The 20,884-nt window shown below is 42.2% G+C and overlaps 1 long non-coding RNA gene across 1 annotated transcript; it reads right to left on the reverse strand.

Moving 5' to 3' along the window:
• Positions 1–1,389: 1,389 nt before the first annotated feature.
• Positions 1,390–19,391, reverse strand: LOC111927117 (uncharacterized). The gene is made up of 4 exons (XR_002863386.2): positions 19,190–19,391; positions 17,358–17,451; positions 7,587–7,658; positions 1,390–5,827 (listed from the first exon to the last, which is right to left on the reverse strand). It is a non-coding gene; the product is annotated as an uncharacterized LOC111927117 (long non-coding RNA).
• Between the last annotated feature and the right edge of the window lie 1,493 nt (positions 19,392–20,884).

Raw genomic sequence — 20,884 nt, forward strand, 5'->3', positions numbered from 1 at the left:
AGGAAATTGTTCCATCATTAACATTTTAGATTAAGAATCATAGGATGTGGAATAAACAACCAGAGCAAGAGGCAGCAGTTCTGTGAGCTACATGGGAACCCAATGTACTGTGCTTCCCATGCTGAAGGTAAACAACAATGTGGACTCTCTGATGGCTAACAAGGACTGTGCCTATGCTGCAGCCTCCATCAGACCTGGGATGGCTCCTCACAGCAACCCTTTTGACAAAGGCAGCAGGAGCCTAATTCCTTGGATCTTTCTGTCAGGCAAGGTTGGAATTGGTCCATATGTTTGAATTAGCTGGGGCAAGAACAGAAAAGGGCTGGTTTCCAGAAGTCTAATTTCTTGTTTTCTAAATGTCTTTGTAAAACCATTTTTATTACAAAACCAAATTTATCTTAGGCTGCAGAGCAGTATTCCTCTAGTATGCTGATCCAGGGTAGAAAACACAAATGTTCTCTGTTTTGTTGCCTAAGTGAGGAAGATGCCATGAGGAAGACAACAAGCCATAAAATGATCCTCTCTCTCTCTCTTCCTCACCTTCTATTTATCCCTCTAAATTGTACACTTGACCTGCAAGAAGCATATCCAAGGGCTTGAGAAAGACACCTGCAGAGTGACATTACTCCCCTGCAGGTGCTGCATGATTTCATTTTTGTGTGTTTATCACAATGGATACGTGGCAGTAGCACAGTTCCTACCCCGCTGATCCAAAGAACTGCAGGCTGCAATGCACCCTGAGGGCTTCTTGGTACTTGCAATACCATTATTCACCTTCCCTTTCAAACCTGGTTGCTCAAGTCACCTCCCCTCAGTGGGAAGCCAACCATGAGGTTGGAGTATTTCCTGATCACCTCTCATTCCTGCCCATCAGGATTCTGACTTCTCCAGGAGTCCTTTCCCTTACAGGCAGAAAACACTAAAGTTTATAAACTCAAGTGCAAACTCTTCCACCCTTGCCTCCTGCTGCTACTTTTCTCTCTCTCTCTCTCTCTCATTGGGAATGGTATCTCACAGCAAAGAACCTCTTTGCCTTAATCCACATTTGTTGTGAAGCAAGTGGGTTGTCTTGTATTTCCACCAACACGATGAGGATCTTTCTGACATAAAAGGCTACGTTTAAGTCTCTTTTTAAGGATATACAAGCAGATTTCTACTAAATTACTTTGAAAGTACAGGACTTTTGGACACTCATTATCCCTCTATGGGTTTATACAAATAGTCTGTTTCTGTCTTCTAGCCAGATAACTTCAATTTACGACTCCATTTCTTAACTTGGGTTTAAAATAGTTTTGTATCTTTTATTTAGGAAGTTAAGAGTACAAAAGCTCCTTGCTGAGTTTCAATTAAAAAAAAAAATAAAGAATAAGCAAGATGGTACTATTAAACCAGAGGCTAGTAAGAATCTTTTTATTTCATCTGTAACTGAGAAGGATAATAAATATCCTTCTAAACAAAACCTAAATGAAGTGTAAACAAAACTAAGTATTTTTTTTTAAAATTGATCCTGAAGTAATATAACCTAGTATTAAAAAGTATCAGTAAAGGAATTGTACAAATCAGTCAATATGTCAGTTATCAATAGCTCACTGAATATTAGAGAAGTCAGAAAGTTTGGAAAGAGTCCTAATATTGTGCCAAGACTTACCAAAGAAAGTTAAAATAAATAAATTACTGCATCAGTTGGGCAACAATCCAAGACAATATAACTGATAACCTAACAGGAGAGACAGTTATTAGGATATAAGAGATAGGTAATGCCAGTAATAGAGATTTAGGGAAAATCAATTTTACCAAATAAATTTGATGATCTTTTTGGTATATTACAAGTTTGGTTGTTAAATTAATAGCACTGATATATTAACTTCAGGTATATATCAGGTATTTTAATATAGTAAAAGAACTGGAGGAAAAAAGAGTCAACACTGAATACCAGGTTGAAAATTACAAGCACAGGTTCTATAAACAAGATACCATAATTGAAGGGGTGGATTTCTAACAGGTTCATGGAGACATTAAATCTGCAAAATTTTCAATGGTGAAATGGAGGTATAAAAACTGATACTGAGTACCAGGTATGCAAGTGACCTAAGAACAGAGAAAGGGAGCAATTGGGTGACAGGGCAGAAGGGTAGAGAGGATAAAATACAAATATTAAGATAATATAACTTGTAACATCTAGAAACAAAGCATGCATGCCAGACTCCTAGCCTGAAAGCCTCTCTTCCAGGAAAGAGCAGCTCTGATAAGGAACTGGGTATCACTGGGGATGATCAGATGAGCTGGGTCCTGATGAAACCAGCTGAAAGAGAAAGCACAATCCCACAGTGAACAATGGGAGTATGGGGCAGTTTCAAAGATGGCATTTTGCCTCTGTGTTTTTAATGGGTTGTGAGTGCTAATGCCTGCAAGTGTGGTAGAGGCTGATAGAGGTTGACACAACCAAAGAACTGGAAAATATACTTTAAACACAGATATCCATATCCAGTGTTTTGCATCTTTATCAAGTCCCAGCTCACTACATCTCTATGATGTATATTTAACTGTGAATACCAACCATACAGAACAAGAGGTACACAGCCATTCTGTGTAACAGGCAGGAACACAAGGGTGGAAAAAATACAAGTATAAAAAGTTTTAATTTTATGTGCTGTCAAATACTGAAGTAGGCTGTCAGATTTTCCAGTAGCTTTTCTGTAATTTAAAGTTTTCTAAAAAATACTGAGCTGCAATATGTTGACTAAAATGGGAGTTAAGGAAGGTCCAGAGTTGATGGTAACTGAAAGATCAGAGTAGGTGAATGCAAAAGCTTTTTGCAGTTAGATAAACATTTCATCTTCTGTAGAAGAATCCACTTCTTTTTAAGCCATTGGCTCTAGAAATGCCTTCAGCTCTAATCCTGAAACCTCTCTTTCTTCTCTGTGAGCCTGTCTGCCTTTGAGGTGTGTGCCAGCAGAGGAGTCCATTACTGTTGCAGTCTAGACTGGCTGGATGCACCAGTCCAACCAAAGGAACCAACAGAAGAGAGCAACATTTTTTTACATATAACTGTACAGCTTTTCTATTTGATGTTATTTTTTCCTCCCCCAGAAAAGCTGACCACACAGATTGAAAAAAACAAATCTGTAACTCACTGTGGGCCCTTACTGTGAATTGCCCATCACTGGTCCTGGATGGACAGCACTCACCATATGTACCCCATCCCATTAAAAACTCCAGAGGGGCAGACTTTGGACTTCACATCCTAGATGCAGCCCATGTACAAGGCACACAGAAAATGTTTTCTGTGAAAACCTCTGTGAAGAGCAGACACACACAAAAATAGTGAACTCTACAGAACTGTGCTTGCAGTCTCATCAAATAGCTTAATTGGGTTTTTTAAAACTAACTACTGCCAGTCTCCTAGCTCTGTGATTAGTAATGTATCTAAATCCTCTTAGGAACTTTGTGAATCTATTAATCTTCTTAAGAAAGTATATCAAGCCGATTAAATGATGGTTTAAGTGTTCTGTGCAAAACATAGCGGTAAGACAAAAAGCCCTCTGAAAAGTTATGATATGTATATACTCACATGTTCAGCCTCCCAGAGAAGAGAGCTAATTCTGGTGCACTGAATATCTTAAGAGATTATTTCTCTCTAAAGTTCTTTTTTCATCACAACATTTTTGTTTTAGTAGTTAAGATAAAACCTATCAGTCATGGAAGAGCAGAATGGAAACAGCTTCATTAAGGCGAACCCTCTGATAGTTCCCTTATTTCTGAAAGTTAAATTCTCTTGAAAAATTAATCACAGCGAATCTGGCAGAACTAATTTTAAAATGTGAGAACATGAGAGATGCTCTACTTCTAGCCTCAAGTGAGATGAGATCAATATGTTAAATTAAGTCTACATAAAACCGTACAGGAGAATTTGTATAGGCAACATTTATTCCCATTCGGAAGAGTAATTGCAATTTAGAGAGCAGTGAAGAGAGATCTTGGCAAAAATATCACTGGCTAAAATTAATGAGAGAAAAAATCTGCAATGAACTCGTTCATTGCCACTCAGAAGTCAGTATCAGCAGTATTCACCTTAAATCTTCTGAAAAAACCCAAACAAATACACAAAAAACCAGAGCTGTGAAATGTGAGCTGGCAAGTATGTTAAGAAAAGTTCCCCAGACTCTGATGCTGATCCTAATTCCTAAAAAATGTTTTCCTACATCCAAAAGGAAAATAATCAAAGCCACAGATATTTGGGGAAAAAATATAAAATTAGTCATGAATCCTTAAAATTCTATTTCATCAACACCCACCTTGTATACAAATTTTGTAATTTAATACACACAAGCACACAAAGGATATACAAATGCACTATTTAGGCTTTCAAATCATCAAGGAGAAACTAATGGCTTGCATTATTTTTTTGTTGGGAGTGGAAAGAGCAAGCAGATTCATTATTATATTTTTCCCTACTGCAGTTTTACTCACATTAATTAACTATTAATTGAGCACAAGTTGCATTAACAGCAAAAATGCCAGCAAAAATAACTCACAATGTTGCAGAAAGCAGTGATATTCAGGTTCCCAGGAATTTCTCCTTTATCAGTGGTCCAGATATTTTGATGCTTTAACCTCCTCCCAGCTGCAGTGTCTGGACAAAGTTTCCAAGCTTTCTCTTCAGCTCACTTTTCCTCCCTGAATCCAAGTTCTCCAAACAAATTGGAGACTGTGCCATGATCTGTGCCCCCTGGTAGTTAACACATGAATGACACAGAATAACCCCACCTGGGCTGTGCAGCCAGTCCTGTGCCCAGGGCAGGCTTGTGCAGGTGAGGGAATTGCTTCGTTATAGCTCTGACCAGATTGGACCCACAATGACAGGGCCAAAAATTCACTTAACCTGGGGCAGCAGAACACCTCAGCTTCACACAGAACTGTGTGTACACTGCTCTGGTCACCAGCAGGATACCCCAAAGGATATCCCAATGATGATTTGTAGTTGAACTTGAGAGATCTATGTGCTGCCAGCAGATCTTTTCATCAAATAGTTCATCATTCAGCTAGTTAGCTATATTTGCAATATTCAGATCACTGTAACTAGAACTGGTCATTATCTGGATACAAAATATTTAAATGGAAGTCAATGCAGGAAATGAGCATTTCACCACAGTCTGCTGCTGCTGGTGATATGCTATTAAACAATAGTAACAGCAGAATAAGGTGGTGTCTTGGTTTGAAAAGACACGTGTCTGCTAAGGAAGGCAGAAACTTCCTTTGAAATAAATAAGAATCTAAACCACCACCCCACCACCCCCACCCCAAAATATTATAATCTTGAAATCAAGGTGCTCTTATGCAAGGATATGGGAATAAGAATAACAGTTTTTCACTAAGGAAATTAAAATTAAAATGTAGTACTATGAAAAAAGAAAACCAAAGCAAACAAAAAAAATAATAAAAAAACCCTAAAAAAATAAACCCACTGACAGTATCAGAATATAATTTGACACCCTGTTGGTCAGAGTGTTGGTAGCAGTCAATTAAATGGTGGCTGCAGTGCTCCTGCAGTGACAGATGTGGTTCTGTTGAAGCAATGATCCTGTAGAAGGGTGTAGTTTTCCTCTGGAGGTCCAGTGGTGCTGTAAATAGGTCCAGTCTCCCTCTGGGAATCCAGTGGAGAAAGGCTGACTGTGGTGTTCTAAGCCTCAGATTATATCCAGGTAGGAATGCTTGGCTCCTCCCCCTGGGTGGAGCATCTCCCAATGGGATGATGTAATTTTATCAGTCATGCAGTGAGACTCAATGGCCCATTAACAGAAGAGATCCCCTGGAGGGGGAATGGGTCCTGGAAGAGATAAAGAGCACTGGTTTTAAGAGCTGGCCCATTAACAGAAGATACCCCTGGTGTTATGAGGGATGGGTCATGGAAGAGATTAAGAACACAGCCCTGCCTGGTTTTAACAGATGATAATAGAATACATACTTTTGGTTACATCTTGCATTGCAACCTAATACAGGTGGCCACAGTTATTCTCCCTTCATTAACTCCATGGAAAAAGACAATTACATATCATAGACTACTTTTTCTCTAAAGGTCTGATATTTTTAGTATTTACATTCATTAAAAACCACTCCCTCTCTGGTTTCTAGCAAGCAAGCCAAAACTGTCTCCACTGAGGATCATGCCAAGAGGGCTGTTGCTGCCCATGCCACAAGTGCAGCATTTCCACAGCCTGCAGCCACCTGTGCCAGCAGCCTTCAACTACCAAAAAAATCTATTTACAAAATCCCTACTTGTGGCTTCACGGCACTCAGAAAAGTAAGTCCAGGTATGCCACATAGTAGTCCATGTGCAAGATATTTCCAGCTGATTTTACACCTCAAGAGTGCTTTAGGGGAGCTAAGCAAACCAAAACACAGATGGAAAAAGTGAGTTACCAAGCATCAACTTCTTACTTTGCAAGAGATTTTTCTTAGGGAAATGCTCTTTAAAAGGAAAGCCAGCTTTGTTTTGAGAGAAAGTTGGAATGTAAACACTGTCTTTAGAAGTAGCATCTGCTCCTTTTGTTTTTTTAGAATATGCTCTTGCATTTACAAAAGGATTTGTAAAACTTTTCCAGGCTTTTAAAATTTGTATATTCAAAACTTTCAAGACAACCATTAAAATCAGAACAGTTTCATTTTTGTTTCCTTTTTGGTTTCTTTCAATTTCTTTCACAGAAAAAATATTTTTTCTTTTATTCTAGACAATTTAGTAACAAATAGCATGTTTGGGAACCCTGGGAATTTCTCATAAGAGGAATAATCAAACTCCTGCCTAGATCTAGTCATTACCAAAAAATCCAGCCCTCATCACAGGCGCAGGGGAGATGAAAGACTGAAAAAATGTTTGGTACTCATGGTTTCAGGCTTCCTTTTGGGTTGACAGACGATACCTGTACTTTCATGACACAAACCTTCACTTGAAACCAACTGGATGTAAAGATAGCACAGAGGACACCGTAGTCAATCATGTATCTCCTTCTAAATAAAAGAAATAAAATAGCCCCCCCCCCAAAATAACAGGAATTCGTGTGCTCAGTGAAGTCAGTGAGACCGCTGGCTTTTATTTTGGTGATGCAGAACAGCATGAAAGAGTGCTGATACACCTGGCCTTTCTTGGGAGGAAGAGGGCTGAAGCAGGAAGGAGGCAGGCAGTGCATGGGCTGAGCTCCAAGGCAGGCAGGGCAGGGGGGGCCAGGGTTATGGCTCCCAGGTGAACAAAAGCTCTCCTACCCCACATGAAGGAAGTCAATACAGGAGGAGGGGCAGGGCGAGGCAGAACGTGCTGAGCATGGTTTAATCCATCCAAAAGTTACAAAGACCTAAACAGGGCAGCATATTTACCCTGTCTTTCAGCCTATCCACCCTTCAAAGCAGTAAGGGTTACACTGGGAAGCAGTGCAGCAGCAGGCACTCTACCTGGGTTACATTTGGAGTAGGTTTTCCAGAAATCTCTATGCTGTCTGGGAAACAATTTGGGGCCCTTTTTCACTTGTGATGCCCATAGATGTTTATGGCTTCCTAGCACCACATCTAGCTGTACGTTAATGGATAAAACTTACACGTGATGCCACAGGAAGAGCTTTCTGGCAGGGTAGCTCAGTCCTTTGGTGTTTGCAGGCTGCTTGAAATGGCTGGAAGGAAATAAAAAAAAAATCTCTTTGCTTTATAAAATGTGGCTGTTCCAGGGAGAGGAGTAATAATTACTGTTCACATGAGAGCAGATGCCACAGTAAGAACTGGTAGCTTATTTTCAAAAAGATGTTGATAAAATACAGATAGTTCCGTGAAAAGCAACAAAAATTGTGTAATGCCCTAGGGAGACTGATTAAACAGGAAAAAAAAATCAACAAAAATTCTTATGAGTAAGGACTGGTAACAAACATGGGAGCAAAATAACCTTTCCCAACACTTAGGCCCTAGCTGAGGGAAGATTATTTACTTGCACACAAATACACAAGCAGGCAGCTCTGACTTACTGCTGTTGGCATTTTCCTAACATTTGATCATCTGGTTGCTAAGCACACTGCTACATTACCACTTGACATTTACGTTTTATTTTCAGTTTATTACTAAAGGTAGGAAATGAAGCACTCTCCTACTCTCTTAAATTATAGTCATCTTGCTAATAATACTGCTAAAAGCCCCATTCCATTTCATTTAATGAATTTAGAATACCTGATAAACATTCAGATACTGCCGAGCAAACCTATTGTCTTCTGCCTGAAGAGGCAGGGCCTGCTGAGCGCATTTTCTCATCAGAAGAAGGGTTCCTGAAGTAATCCTGCTCTTGTAATCTGCATGGAGCCTTCCAGAAGAGTTAAAACCATAGAGTAAACCAAACCTACAATAGCCTCAAGTTGCAACATCAAAGAACTCAGCTACTGTAATCCTAAAGAACTAGTAGGGTGTTGTGCAACTGAGGAAACCAAAGCAGAAATCACCATGTGTTTTCTCTGCCATCAGTCAGCAGGGCAATAAATAGCAGAAGGATTTTAATGCCATGCACTCCTGAGCACTCCTGAGGTCAGCCTTCCCTGCAAAGGCAGTTTATCAGTCTGACGAAAGATCAAAAGTAAATTTTGCCAAACTCATCATCTCTGGAAGACTTTGACTCACTGGTGGCTGCAGTATAAATCACTTAACAGCTGAACCACCTGGGTCTTCTGTGCCAGAGGAAAACATGTGAAATGAGAGCTTTATCTTATGTATAAATAAGTGACTAGGGTGACCAGCTCGATTTCAGATGTCTGACTTTCAGACTCCCCAGTTAGGCATCCCACACCTCTGGGTCCATCTAGAGCGGCTCTGAGTATCTCCAAACCCCTCCTGACTACAGTGGCAACTATAATTTTCCAGCCCTGCCAGCAGTGAGAAAAACATTATTCTCTGATAAAGGCCTCAGAAATACAGTTGAGATCTTATTCCTGACTCCAAACAAACAGGGCAGGGGGTGGCAAGGATAAATCTTGTACGCTGGGAAGCTCCCACTGCAATGGGCTGCCAAAGCTGGAGTAGAAGCATGTGTCCATCCCCAGGAGAACATGAAGGCACCAGCTCATCTCCACATTTGAGTGTGAAACAGGCAAGAGGGGCAGCCCAAGGGCCATGGTGACTTCTGTAGTCTCCCCTTGCCTGGCAGTGGTGACCACACAGCTATAGGGATGGGTGCAAGAGACTGGGAAGCAGTCATGGTGTGGTTCGAGGTTTCTTCCAAGCACAGAGGAGATGTAGGAGCAGTTCAGGGCAGGGCTGGAAATTATTTTGTAGAATAGTGAGTCTGCCTGTCCTCTGTTCCCCTTTAGTCTCTCCAGACTGGTTTACCCAAATCAATACATAACTTTTCCACCCCCACCCCCCCTTTATCTGTCCCACAAATCCTCACAGCCCTGCATGTCCTGAGTGCACAACCACAGCCCTCATTCACCCTTGCCCACTCCCCTTCTCTTCCCTGACAGCCTCCAGTTCTCTCAGTTCTGACTCTCACCCTGTTTCTGCAGGCAAACCCCAGCTCAGGAGCAGCTGGGGTAGCAGGGAAAGCTCAGGAGCAGCTCTCTTTCTTGCAGATAAACAAGTTACCACCTGCCAGCTGCTCTGCTGTGACACATGCAGCAGCCCACACACAGGTTCTTCTCTTCTGCAGAGGAAAAACAGGGCTTACCCCAACACATGAAAATAAACCTGCAGGGAAAAAGCCTGCAGATAGGGCACACTCCTGTTGCAGCTGGATCTTGGCACCACCACTGTGCTGTGGGAACTGGGGCATGAGGAACTGCTGGGTCACAAACATTCCCTTGGATGGCAAGGAGTGACCAGAGATGTTTAGAAGAGAAGTGGGAGCATCAGCTGAAAACAACAGCACAGAGACAAGGATTTCTCTGAGTGGGTGGACTATTCTGGAGGAAAATATTCACATATTTTCCAAAATACTTGGAGTTCTCCTGAAGAACAATTTATTTTCTGGTAAAAAAATGTCACTTCTATTTAGTATTAGTGTGCCTTGCTGAGAACCTGCCTGGTTTAGCTCTTCCAGCTTTACAATGTACAAACAGCTGAAGCTGTGAGAAGGCCTTGGAAAGCAGAACAACAGGTCTGTGCTCAGAACAGTGGCAGAGTGAGCCATTGCCATCAGCACAGCGATCCAGGGAGGCTGCTCTGGTACCTCTCAGGAGTACATAACCAGCATTCACAGGTTTCAGCAGGTAAAGCTGCCGATCGCTCCAAGTTTAAGCCCTGCAGTGATCTGAAAGTTGTCATGTCGCTTCTCCTGCCTGTGTTGCTCAGTGCACAAGCACAGTGTGAAGCACTCGTGTGAGCTGTGCACAGCTGTAAGCACAGTTCAGTACCTCGTGGCACCACAGAGGCGCTGCAGCCGTGCTGGTTTTCCTGGTATTCACGTGAATTACAAGTATGGCCTAACAGCCAATTTAAAAATAGTTTATTGAAAGAATAAACATTACATCAGTTACTAAACTGCCAGAAACCTCTGTATGTCTATAAATGAGGTGATGTCAAAGTCTCTAATTTCCTCTTTTGGAGTTTTAACAAAAGAAAAAAAAAGAAATTTTTTCCTGCTTTATTATACAAAGTAGTTTTATTGTTTGGGAAAGGAGAGCTCTCAATCAGCTGCAGTTTTTGTGTGAATGGCAATGCCTGGTAATACTCAAATGTGCAACTCTACTTATTTATGAGTTAATAGTCCAATATGAGTTGCAGTTAGTCCTCATGAGCACTGGGTTTAAAAAAAAAGCAACAAGTAGCATAAGGTTCAAATATCAGTGTGTATCATTGTTTTTGCATATGTGAAAAGCTGATACCTGAAAATTTCCTAGCTAAAGCAAAGAAATTAAATATTCAAAGTCCAGAATTTTTTCCTAGATTTTTTCCCATGTGGTGTGGCCTGAAATACAGATGGCAAATGTGACAGTGATCTCCACCCTTCATCATTTCCATCCTTCATCCTTTCCATCTAGGACTTTCTAAATATCTCTTAATTGTACAGCACACTTTGGATTGTCAGATAACAAAAAAGGTTTTGTTCATGATTTTTCTACATTTCTGTCTAATTAGATCTTCATGCCAGAGGAATCCCTGCACTTTGCCACTGCAGTAAAGCCAACAGCAAAAACCAGATCAAATCCCTGTGGAAGAGCTGTGGAGGTGTGCTCGTGTGCAGATTTCCAAGGGCTTCACCACACTTGTGTGGCTCCTGGTTCCTGACAAGGAATGGCATTTGGCAGGGCCTGTCCAGGCTGCACTTTGCTAAGTGAAGCAGGTGTATTGGTTCCTGCAACAGTAGAACAACTTTTCTCCAGTAAATGTTTAATCTAAGAAGAATGTTCTGTATCGTACAATGGCAGGTACAGAAAGCCTCCCCTACACTCCCACAAGTTTCACCAGTCCAGCTACCACTGTAAAAGGCAGCAGAGCACTGGGCAGTGCCTTACAGGCATCTCACTCACCCATGCTGATGAGGCACAATTTGGACACATGAGAAGGGAGTGTTTCTAGCACCTGCTTGCAGAAAGAAAATAACAAATAATTATGGAAGAAAGTGAAACTTCACTGAGGCCAGGAAGTTTAGCTCTACATGATGTACTGACTCCTGAGGCAAAAGGTTTCTAATTAAAAATTTTGTTGTGGGAATGCAATGCCAGGCACCAGCTGGAGGGAGGAGAGAGTCCCTGTGTGTTCAGTGAGCTCTCACCAGCCTTCAGCCTTCCCTCACCACATCCCAAAATAATCAAGGGTGGTGGGTGTGGGGCCTCCTGGGAGCAGAGCTCCAGCACATACACAGGATCTGCAGTCAAATAGAAAGTGGTACCACTTTCACAGCTACTTTTGCCCCGTGGTTGCCCACGGCTAACTTGCAAACCAGTATTTTTCTAAATTAAGGTCTCATTTCAATTGCAAGGTGGCATTTTCCAAATGGAAATATTTGACATCAGGGAAACATGATGGTGCACTATGGGAAGGGATAACTTCCTTCATTTCCACGCTGTCTCCAAGGACAGGAACACGCTGTGTGGGTATCACGCCCCAGCAGCTGCGTCTATCGTGTACCATCTACAGCTTTAACCAGACCATGACCGAATTGAGGCCAGGTGTGGTACAAATATAAATGAGATCCAGCATTCCTGGGATGCCCTAAACAGTGACTCCAGAACAGAAGCAGTTTTTAACCCTTTTTTAACATAATGCAGGGAGGCAGAGCTAGATCTGAGGAACAGGGACACAGCTGGCAGAAGCCAAGTAAATGTACAAAGGTTTTGCATTACCCTTGGTTTTGCCTTACCCAAGTTACTCCACTTCTTTCTCATTCTCTTGTTCCCTGGGATAGCAGAGGAAAGGTGGAAATGAAGAAGAGTCAGCGGAGACTCACATGTAATTGAACACAAATTTGACATCAGTGTTGTTAGGACTGAACACTTCAAGCTTGTGTTTTAGTGGCGTAAGGAAGAAGTTACCCTAACAAACCTGTTATTTATGAGTGAGAAAATCTTCTAGATGTTTTCAAGCACATTTCTGGGCAGCAATAGCATTTTTGGGCAGCACCAACAGAACCCCCTAAGGCAGCAGGAGTATGTCAAAGGAGAGGAGAGTTGCTTCTCTTACAAAAGGATAAGAGCCCACAATTTTAAGAAGTGATCACATCCGTGGAACAGCGTTCAGAGAAGACCCAAAATGAAAGTGATCCCTAAACTGCAATAACAGATGGACTTTTAATCTACAGAACTAAAAGCCATAGTGCTTGCTGACTTCCCATGGTAGAGTGTTCCAGGAAGGAGGACAGCAGAGAGCACTGCTGTGTATATAGCACAAGAATGATGCTCAGCACGTCACAAAATACAGAGCTCTTGAATTCTACCAGCTCTTCATTGTTACAACATCTCCTGGTCAGCAGGGATCCTCTCACCCGCCCAGCGCCCACACCTGAAACCTGCACACCACATCACACCACATCACAAGCTTTATCAAACCATGCTGCCTCTTTCATTGTCTCCAGGATATGATCCCATTATTGAGGCACCAAAATTCTCAACCCAAGAAGAGTTTCTATGCATGAAAATTCTTATGTACACAAATAAACACACACACTCACTCTTCCCTGTTTCAATAGGGAAAATTCTTTCCTCTTTTGGGTCAGCCATGAACATCTGAACCATTGAAGTGGCCCAGGTGAAGAAGAAGGCTGTGAAAATTCTCATGTTCCATTGGCTGAGATTTTTGCTTATGTTTTCACCTCTAAAATTTCATCTTCATAGAATGGTTTGAGTTGGAATGGACCATAAATATCATCTAATTGCAACCCTGCTGCCATGCACAGGGCCCTCTTCCATTAGACCATGTTGCTCAAAACCCTGTCCAACCTCAGCTTGAACAGTTCTGTCCCCAGATTTCTTTTAGGCCCCTTTAAGTGCTGGAAAGCTGCTGCAAGAGCTAACAGGAGCCTTTTTACTCCGGGATGAAGAACCCCATGTCTCTCAGGTTGTCTTCAGATCAGAGCCTCCTGATCATCTTTATGGTCCTCCTCTGAACCCTCTAGTTCAAAGACCATCTCAGATTTTACTGCTCCTCTGGCTTTTATGTTGGGGGCTGCAGCTCCCTATAACCCCACAGAAATCTCCCTTTTTCTCAGTCAAGCTGTCCTTTGTCACTGAGATTGCTGAGCACTCATGTCATTTGTCAGTGATATTTTCTCTTCACAAATTCAGCATAATGTTGGATCTTGGATGGGAATTACGTCTTCAACAGCATCCTGTCTTCCCTCCTCCATCACCAACTCCTTTTTTTGTCTGTTTTAGTGATTGTCTGCGTTTCAAGATCAATCTTGATCTTGAAATTTCAAGACCATTAAACGGTAAATTCTTCTTTTTTGGCTGGTCACCCTCCTCATTAAACAGTTCATGCTCTAGGTGGCTTTTTGGGGAGCAAATTTTGAGCAGCCTATGGAGCTGCTCTTCCCTTTCCTTCAGAAAATCTACACATCTCTATCTGAACTCCACGCTTGCCTCCAGCATCATGTCCCTAATCCTCTAATCCTTGTTTCCAAGACATGCAGAAGGCTGAATTCTATCAGTAAGTAGATCTTGGCAGAGACATCTGCTTACACAAGTACCTCTGACTGCTCCTGGTCACTGGCTCCCATTAGAGTCTGATATTCCTAGCCCCTGGCCCTAAAAAAGGACAGAAATCCCACCAGACTCTCCTAGATTTCCCTCTCCTTTTCTCAGAAGAGCTGTAGGCACAAAAAAAAAAAAAAAAAGGAAAAAAGAGTGGCTTACTTATCTGCGTGTGCATCATATTACAGAAACCTAATAAGAAACACTGTCCCAGGCTTCCCTGATCACTGATATATGAGCCTGGTGCAAAAAAGGTGTCAGCATTACCTTTTCTCCCTGCTGCCTAAAGGATACTGCCACCTTTGGAGTCCTTTTTGTAACCATCTTCTGTGCAGAGTCTTGCTCAGGCTGGGCTTTCAGGTAAATAGAAGATTGCCAGGGCAAACAGACTTCTAAGGAGTAGAATAAAAATAAATTGTTGCTCATGCTTTCTTATTTAATACTAGTATAAAACCAACCAAACAAATCAGCTACAACTACGACAACAAATCCCAAGCAAATTATTCCTCAAAATTTTAATGGTAGTTTTTTATTCCCACCTTTCAGAATATGCTTTTTTGGCCATTTTCACATGCAGCAGCTTCATTCAGTTTAGTTTTAAATTGACAGCCAAGTTTGCTTGTAAATTCCTAACAGAGAAATCCTGAGCCATGCCACCAAAACAGCAGACTGACTGGTGTGTCCACCTGTCTCAGGTACCTGCATCTCTTCTTCCTCTTTACAGCTTGCTTAGAATTATTTTCAGTATTATATGATTACAATGAGCTTACAGACATGGTTTGATGTCTTCAGATCTTAATTATGAAAAAAATGGATCTCTTTGAAATCTGGAGGCTGGGAAGGAAAGAAGGAAGGATATTTTCATTTTAGTTCCAGGATGTTTTCATACTTTCACCTGAGACTCCCCTAATGAGAAAATTACGTTGTATTGAATAGCCTGTGCAATACTGTTCAGCAAGGCCTCCAAAATATGGGTTATAGACACTTTCTTTGGTGCTTTGCTAACAACATTTGCCTTTAACATTCCTCAACAGCTCAGATCTGATCACTCATTATTTCTGATGCAACTAACATGCTATGTCATACTTTCATAAATTTTTTCTCCTCTCCCATTTTTTGCGAATGAAAATTTAATTCAAGTAGAAAATGGGCACTGAGTATTCCCTTCCCTCTTAATTTTTCCATTTACTTTTCTGGGTAGTGCTTTGGAGAAAATGTAGAAACCTCTTTATGCTTCTTAGGAATGATGGCCTGTTCATTCTTGGCACAATTACTTTCACCCCCTTTTGCAACACTCAAGCCTTCACATTCCCTGTCCACCTTATCAGTTCTCCAGCCTGGATGATGGACAGTACATATTCTGACAGATCTAGCTCCAAGTAGCCACCCTCAGAGTACCCTCCTCATCCATATGGAAAAAAACCAAAAAAACAAAAAAACAAACCAAAACCAAAACCAAAATGTAAACCCCCAGACTTTTGCATATCAAAATAAATCTTCAGCTCTGCTCTTCTTCTCAAATTGAATTTTCAGTCCTTAATTCAATCAGTGGAGTAAATGGACTGTCCTCCTCTGGACAGATGAGAGGGAGGACAAATGGAAGAGCTGAATATCTGCTCTCTTTTAGTAGTAGTCCAGGAGATTCCAGTAAGAGTTGTTGCACAATAGCAAATGGCATTTTGTTCTTCGGATGCTGACAGTTTTCCAGATATTTTGATTAAATTAGAAAGGCATAGTAGGTCTGTACCACAGCACAGGGCTTGAAAGTTTACTTCAGTTTTGCAGCAGGCTGTTAACTGAGTGAAGCAGCAATAATATTTCAATTATATAGCTGGAATGATACTTATTACACAGAGATGTCAAAATAGCAGTGGCAGAGGCCTGGTTTACAGGCATCGTTTGGGATAATACATTCTGAAGAGATGTTGTCAACATCTTGCTCCTTGCAGAGAGGCTGAGTAAAAGGGCTTAGCCATTTCAATGGGGCTGTAAAAAGATTTTCTTTGAAGGAATGAAGAAAGTCCCATTAGCTCCTTGCAATACCTGTGGTGTCTCAGCCTTCCTTTAAGCCTCCCATAATTTTCTGCTGCACTCCGTGGGTGCACTGACAACCGCGATAACAGCGAGTTGTTTGGAAACTAATTCAGTGACAAAGAAAATGCTGTGTAAGGGTGGCAAGGAGAAAATCTGTGCCATGGTTACTGGTAGCTACAACACGGCTTTCTACACACACCCATGTGCTGGGATTATACTCGGACCCCCCCAGGTGCCATTCCCTCTTTTGTCGTACTGAAATGCTGGCATGAAAAGCAGGAGTCTGCTCAGTCAACCCCTTGCAGGCATCTCCAAGGAGCACAAACAGACACTATTGGAGAGTGAATTCTGCTGCTGAATCAGGCCTTTGCTGAGAGTCCTGCAGGGAGCAGAGCTGGAGATAACTCTATTCCATCCCCAAAAATCTTCCAGTTCTTTCAGAGATTTCAGGTGGGTTCCAGGGTCTTTGATTCCCTCTGAGAATCAAAGGGGGAATCAAATGTTCAGCAATTAATGAAGCATGTTCTGCTGCCTTTTGAGGAGGACACTGGTGAGGACAAACATGTCCCACTGCCCCACAAAAAAATCCCAGCTCTGTGTCTGAAGTCCTGGCAAGAGGCTGGAGGAGACCAGACTCAGGGCAGGAAGCCAAATGTCCCACCACGGTTGTGGCAGCAGTTGCACACTGGCAGCAAAATTACATCTACACAGCAGTTTGAATGCACAGAGTGGTTTTTTGCATTTATTATTTATCAAAGCCTATTGATAAATAGGTTTTGATAAATAATAATAATAAAATAAATCAAACCAAAACAGACAAACAAAAAACAAGACAAAGAAAACAAAAGGAACACTTAGAGAAAAGATTTCTGTGGACAGCAACCAAGTGTGTTTAAATAAGGGCTGAGAAAACCCAGACAAGGCTGATTCTCAGAAAAAGCTTTAATCAAAATCTTTGGAGCTGAATTCTGCTTTTCTCTGCTCTCAGCTTAGATGGTTTAGTTTCTTCTCCCTTTCTCAAAGTGCAGATTTCTTTTTCCTTAGACTGGCTTAGAAAATGCCCTTTTCAACCAGCATCTATCCATGTTTTCAGTCATAGAAAACCCTGTGCTAGTAATTCCAGAGAATTAACCTGCATGGGTTTACAATTTTTTATTTTTTACATTCAGATTTTACCTGCTCTCTTTGTTGTTTTTCAGTTGACACCACCTTTTCCAGTTTTATTTTTCTTCCACTCTTCATCCTCAGCCAGGCAGTGGTTCAACCCTTCCTAAAGAAAGCAGAGTGCTCAGAAGCAGGCACACTGGACTTTCCTTGCTTTAAATGAGTAATTATTTTCCAGGACACTCACTGAACTTTCAGACAGAAAGAGAGCAGTCAGCAATGTGCAGGAGAGCTTGTTTCCCTTCTTGCAGCAGAGCACTCCCAGGCAAGTAGATTCAACATTTGCATTTCCCTCCTGCCCTGAAACACGTTAATCTGCCCGTTCCCAAGGCTCCATTTGCATAAAGAGCAATCGACAGGAGAGCCACCCAAACAATCTTGCCTCTGCATCAGCAGTATAGCTTTTTTTTTTTTTTTTTTTCTCAAATGAGCAAAGCACCTTTATGTGTTAAACCATTTCAAGTAGGAGGTATCCCAATAAAACATTAAAGGTATTTTAATGGGAGGGCAGCCCACTGGAATTTTAACTACTATTCTCAGAGCAAAGTGTGTGCAGAGAAGCAAAATATACAGAAGCACAGGGCAGAATATTCAGTCAACTTTATAAGCGGCGCCTGTATCAGAGAGACCTGAAAACCTTACATGACCTGCTCTTATGATAATAGACTTAAAAATAAGAACAGGAGGAAGCAACCACGAAACATCATCAAGAGACTTAAACAAAACACTATGCATAAACTGTAGTATTGCTGTATGTTTTATTCCTACTCTTTGTTTTGTTGCTTTTTTTTTTTGTAACTGTTGCTCCCCCTTAACTCTTTCTTTGGCAGCCTCTGCCCATCTGCCTCCCACTCTTCCTTTTGCTTGTGCAGGAGTAAACCCTGGGTGGTGTACAGTAAATCCTTCTCGAATTTCCTTCATCACACCAGAGATCAGAAACTGGCCCCAGAGCACCAGCCTTCGAAACACAGGCTGTGGTTAAACGGGGAGGAATTTGCAACACCCTGATACAGCCATGGCACTAATGGCATGTAGAAACAAATAAAGGGAGGGATAAAACTCACAGGGGAAATACCCCTTTGCATATTTTCTAACAGTCAAACAACAGTCTCAGCGTCCTTGATACAACCTTGGTAACATTTATATAGGAAGAAATGAGGCTTTCTTCTCCCTGTCAATCTGCCCTGTGCTTAGGATACAATTTTCAAACTGCCTGCAGCAATCAAGCAAACATTAGTAGGGCCAAAGTCAGTCCAACACCAAACACTTCCTCACACTGTCCACTATTTATTTATTCTGTTTGCAGCCAAGAAAACTTTGAAATCCATTCTCATTTGTGGTTTTGGATGGCTGCTCTGCATCACCAGTGGCAATTTCAAAATCCAGTGTTATTTCCTGCAGTTCAGACCTTGACCTGCATGAACAATCCATACTTGTGGTGTTGTTTTCCTGTATCAAACTTAAGAAGTGTGTGAACAAGAGGTTATTTCTTTGGTGGGTGCAAATGTCAGGACCGGTGTCTACTACGCACGGAGTGCTTTAACCCATTTCTGCCGAATAACTGTGCAACAAAAATTGCCTTGCTGTGCAGTCCAAGACAATACTGCGGCCATCTGAGCTTTATTGTACCCTGAGCTGCAAAATTAAGGGCATGGAGGAATTGCCTGTCATGGCACACAAGTAACATCTGCCTTTATTAAGGTCAGGACCCACACACCTCTCCAAACGGCCCTCCTGCCACACCTCGTAATTTCTTGGCACAGTAACCTATATAAACTCGCACAGAGCCTGCTTTACCTCCCCCCAGCCAAGCCACCCTCCGTGTATGAATGAAGAATAAACACCTTCTGCTTTCTCCTACTATTGAGATCAAGCGAAACCTGGGCTTGGTTTTCCAAACGGTGCCAGCGCCTCTTTTTGCACATTTTCTCGGTGAATTTGCTTCTAAAGAGCTGACGTTTTTCTCTCTGTCCCTCACTGAAGGCCCGTGTCGGCGCTGGCTGCACCTGGCAGCCCTCCCTGCGCAGGGCATCCTCCGCACCGAGCGGCTCCTCCCAGCGCGGGGAACAAAGGAGCCACTGTGGCCGCACCGAGCAGCAGCCTCGCCTCCGAGCCCTCCTCGGTCCCCCGGGCAATGCACCCGCTCCCTCCCGCTCCCACACACACCGGCTCCAGACACACGGCTCATTGCCCTGCCTGCCTCCCCGGGGCCTCCCACCGCCTCCCACCACGCAGACACTGGGATTTGGCTCCAAACTGGCCCTGTCCAAGGGGTATGGGCTGCTCTGGATCCAGGTGATTACCCCTGAGAACACGGTTCTTGTGAGAGCGTCGTGTGTCCTTGGCAAGCTGTAGCACCTGCACTAAAGCAGGGAAAATACAGGAGAGATGGCAAGGTATTCTCTTGAATAATGATATTTCTCCCTGCCGAACATTATCACCCCTAGATATGTCTAGGTATGAAAGGATTTCATTTTTCACAAAAGGTTTCCTGTCTAGGTTTTGCTCCTGACTGATTATAAAATTGCATGGAGTTTGTCAGGCACAGCATCAGTGTAGCTTCAGACTCCCATCTGCACCACAGAGAGGATACACAGCAGTGTGCTGGAGCACGAATATTTTTTTCTGATGAAATATAACTGCTGGAGCACTTCAGCCAAGGACATGCTCTTTGATACAGTCCCATGTACTCCTGTGGGCTGGCCAGAGCCCTGTGTCTCTGCACACAGCAGGTGATTCTTTGTTCCTTGCTTTTGGTTTTTAATGACGCTGCTCAAATGCCTTCTCTCTTGCATATATTCTCTTAGACCATATTTCCAATTTTACTGTTCTGTCTCTCTCTCTCACCTGCTGTTTGCTCACTGCAGAGCTCTGTGTGCACATGGTTAAACAATACCCTGGGAAATCCCACCAAAGCTCCATGCTTTCAACTCCTCTGTGAGCAGCTCAAATCCAGAGCTCACATACTGAACAAGTCCTTTTTTCTTTCTTTCTTTTTTTTTTTTTTTAATCTGCCTAGCTTGTGATTGTTGCATTTATTCATAACAGAAGGGCAGCCATTTCACTCACCAGTTCCAGTCAGTTTAACCCAACCCATAATACCATCATTGTAGTCAGCTTGCTGAGAGCTGGAAAAATTAGACATACCTGTTTGTAATGAATGCTGATAATTACACAACAAACAAACAACAAAGCAGTCTGCTAGATCCAATCACTTCCTCAATTTGGAGACATTAACATTGATAATTGCATACTGTGGAAGCTCAGAGGCACTAAACAAGATTTGCATCCTCTGTACTCATCATAAAAGACATCACCAGAGCAGAGGAGTTTACGCTCTCGGAGGGAAAGGACACATGGCACTGCTTCCACAGATGAGGAGCAGGGTGCAGAACCCACCACCCAGCCAAAGATGTAACACAGGGTAGAGCTGGAACCGAGTTAACTGAGTGCCATAAATACTTGCCACTAACTTTGGCACCAAGCCATCTGTCTAAGACAAACTCCTGGACAAAACTGAAAGATCTTGTGAAAATGTA

Source organism: Cyanistes caeruleus, chromosome 2, assembly GCF_971803275.1.
Source record: "Cyanistes caeruleus chromosome 2, bCyaCae1.hap1.1, whole genome shotgun sequence".
In the NCBI taxonomy this organism is placed as follows: domain Eukaryota; kingdom Metazoa; phylum Chordata; class Aves; order Passeriformes; family Paridae; genus Cyanistes; species Cyanistes caeruleus.